Raw genomic sequence first — 3,779 nt, 5'->3', positions numbered from 1 at the left:
ACAAAAAAAGGACATGGGGCTTGAGATAAGTTTGATTTATGGAAAAACTCTGTGAGTTGGGAGGTGAATCAATTATAAACTCAGCATATTTGTTTAAATCAATGTTTATTGGTTACAACTATGCAATCAGAAATTCAGGTTAAGAAATTTAATGATACAAAATTAAGGAAAAAATGCTGTCACGGGTGGGACAATGAAATGTCACGGGTGGGACGCGTCTGGCATACACTTGATTTAACATACAATTAAGGTTGTTAAAAATGGAATAATTACAAAAAACCTTTTGCTATTACTATACTTACTATCTACCATAGCCTACAAAGTATAATGTTGTATTTACAGTGGTACCTCGGTTTACGAACTTTCGGTTTACGAACTATCCTAACCCGGAAGTTAGTAAACCGAGGTGCCGGAGGTCTACTGAGCGTCCGATGCCTTCGGGGAGGCCGGGCCTTCGCTCCGATGCCTCCTGGAGGCCCGCAGCGAAGGCCCGGCCTCCCCGAAGACATCGGAGCAAAGGCCAAACCTCCCCAAAGGCATCGGAGCGTCGGATACCTTCGGGGAGGCTGGGCTTCGCTCCGATGCGTTTGCGGAGGCCGGGGAGCGTTTCCGTGACTGGGCTGCAGTCACGAAAGTGCTCCCCGGCCTCCGCAAAGGCATCGGAGCCGGGACTTCGCTCTGATGCCTTTGCGGAGGCCGGGGACCGCTTTCGCGGCTCCCCGGCCTCCGCAAAGGCATCGTTGTCCCTGCTCCGATGCCTTCCGGAGGCCGGGGAGTGTTCCGGGGACTGCTTTCGCGGCTGCACAGCCCAGTCGCGGAAACGCTCCCCGGCCTCCGGAAAGCACCGGAGCCGGGACTTCGCTCCGATGCCTTTGCGGAGGCCGGGGAGCCGCGAAAGCGGTCCCCGGCCTCCGCAAAGGCATCAGAGCGAAGTCCCGGCTCCGATGCCTTCCGGAGGCTGGGGCTTTGCTCCGATGCCTTTGCGGAGGCCGGGACCGCTTTCGCGGCTGCAGCCCAGTCGCGGAGACGCTCCCCGGCCTCCGCGAAGGCATCGGAGCAAAGCGGTTAATCCGTTCTAGGGGGTGTTTTTCCTCGTCTAGAACGGATTAATCAACTTCCCATTACTTTCAATGGGAAAGTTCACTTCGGTTTACGAACAGACTTCTGGAACCAATTGTGTTCGTAAACCGAGGTTCCACTGTACTAAAATTAAAATCTATTAAAAAAATATTTTCTTGATTTTGATTTGCTGATTTAAACTGTTGGATTATCAATCTCATAGCTGCCAAGTTTTCCCTTTTCTCGCGAGGAAGCCTATTCAGCATAAGGGAAAATCCCTTAAAAAAAGGGATAACTTGGCAGCTATGCAATCTTAAATAAGGCATAGGCCTCTTGGACTGTCATATTCATATGCCGCTTTTGGATTTTGATTCTTTTTCCACTTGTCGGATCTTTAATAGATTTGACATCCTTAAATCCTGGTGCCTGCCTGCTAATATCATCTGAATTATAAAACTCATGGACCTTTGAGATATTATCTTGTGAAATAATAGAACTTTTGGTGTTCTGTTTAGGGCTTTTATCATATACAGTCGTACCTCGGGTTGTGAACTTCGCAAACCGGGAAGTATTTTGCCGCGCGCGCATGCGCAAAAGGCGGTTTGGGCCCTTTTCGGGTTACGAACTTTTCGGGTTACGAACTGCGACCCGGAACGGATCGCGTTCGTAACCCGAGGTACCACTGTAGTGGTTTTGGCGCTTGAGGTGAACTCTCATACACAAGCTTTCGTAACATGGCTATTCTTTATTCTTTTCTGTGGACTTAATGGCAACACTCTTTTAACTTTGGTAACAGCCTTTCCAAGAGATTGTGGGCATTTAAATGACCCAATCTCTGGAATAGTAGTGTCGCCAATTGGCCTAGATTTTTTTCTTTTATCTTTTGTCTGTACTTTCTTTTGCACTCAGTTTCTTTCCGTCTGTATTCCATAAGTGATTTTGCAGACAAATTCTTTACCAACTTTTCTCGCCTCTTCTTATCTCTGACCCTCTCCTTTTCTTTGAAGCTTTCACATTTGTTTTTATCTTGTTTTAGTTTTTCACGCAGCTTTCTCATACGTTCTGCAGATGTAGTCTTTCCCATTTTGTGTATTGATTCAAAGGTTATATTATCTGTATTACTGTATGTATTCGTACTAGGGTAAAGTAACGGTAACTGCCTTTATGTTCCAGAAGGAACAGCTACTATTGATTCATTCAAGCAGCTGCATTTGGCTCCTTAGTCTTATTGGTTTCCACCAAAAGGCAGCTTTGTGATTGCTTGAGATTGTTCCCTCCAAAATGTATCCCTTTCTAGCTAGTTCCCCTCTCCTCAGTCCCTCAATCTTGTTTGCCAGAATAAAGAATTGTTACATGAGGAATCTGTCTCCTGTCTGCAGAGAGCTGAAATCACTTGCTGAAATCACTAACTCAAGCTACAACAGTAAAACAAGTTGAAAACTGTCACGGGTGGGACAGAAAAAGAATTATTAAAATTTCATGGTGTTTACATTAATTAACTGCATTTTTATTATTGATAGGTGTGTTATACTCTAATACATACTCCCACAATAAAACAAACATAACCTATAAATTAGTTTTATCACAAAATAAACTTTTGTACCTTTTGCTGTCACGGGTGGGACACTGAAACAGCATCCCATTCAATAATAAAAATAAAATAGAAATAACTTACCTATTTAAAAATTTTCAAGTCCAATGTGTAGACAAAGTTCTTCACTTTAATAATATACCAACAATGACAACCACAATTTTTGTTTATCTTTAAAAAATAATGCCAACCTAAATGAACAAAATTAAGCTACACAATCAGAAAAATGATACTGAAACTTCAAGCTCAGATTTCTCATGAAAAAAATAATTTCAAATTCGTTTTTCCTTTGGAATATTGAACTTTAATATGTTTAGTTAATGAAACTATAAGTAAAATAAGTATATTTTAAAAATAATTTTTTTCTAATCAGGCTCATTTTTCACGGAATGGCCCAGAGGGAGATGAAATATTCATCGTTTTATATTTTTATAGACCTCCCCAACTTGCTTCCATGATTTATGCTAGCTATTTATTTATTTATTTATTTATTTATTTATTTATTGCATGCAGTGGTGTGGGGGGGAGGGGAGGGGAGATGTGCAGCGAAATAATGAAAGCTGTATTAGAATGCCACCGTTGTGGTGTGGTATAGAGAGGAGAGGTACAATAGCTGCCAACAGCTGAAAATACATAAAAGTCCGTATAGGCAACCAGCCAGGGGACGGGCATTTCACAAGAGATGGAACGAAACAGCACAGGTGAGGAATAATTACAGAAAATGAGCATTTCTGTTTCGGCCCAGCAGCAATTATTCCAAGGGCTCTTTCCTGCCAGGGTGAAATCTGGAAAGTAAGAAAGTGTCGTGTGCGTGTTTGTGTGTGACAGATTATATATATACCGTCACACACACACACAAAAAGCAGTGGCTGTGACGGACTGAGGCGGGTCCCTGGTATAACATGTTTGGAGTAGCAGCTGAAATGCAACCAGCCTCTCTCCTTCCCTGTGCATGATCATTCCCATCAGCGCACCCCCATTCTTCCAAGAAGGTGGTTTAAATATGGAAATGCTTGCCCCTTAATCGCCTAGGGGGTCGTTCACCATAAAGAGGGTAATTTGCCAGGAAAAGAGACGACCGCGTAACAGGGGGAAATGGCCTTGACACTCATCTCTGGCAAGAGCTGCA

The sequence above is a fragment of the Zootoca vivipara genome, chromosome 15 (genome assembly GCF_965207765.1).
Source record: "Zootoca vivipara chromosome 15, rZooViv2.hap1.1, whole genome shotgun sequence".
In the NCBI taxonomy this organism is placed as follows: Eukaryota; Metazoa; Chordata; class Lepidosauria; order Squamata; family Lacertidae; genus Zootoca; species Zootoca vivipara.
This window is presented reverse-complemented; position numbering follows the sequence as displayed.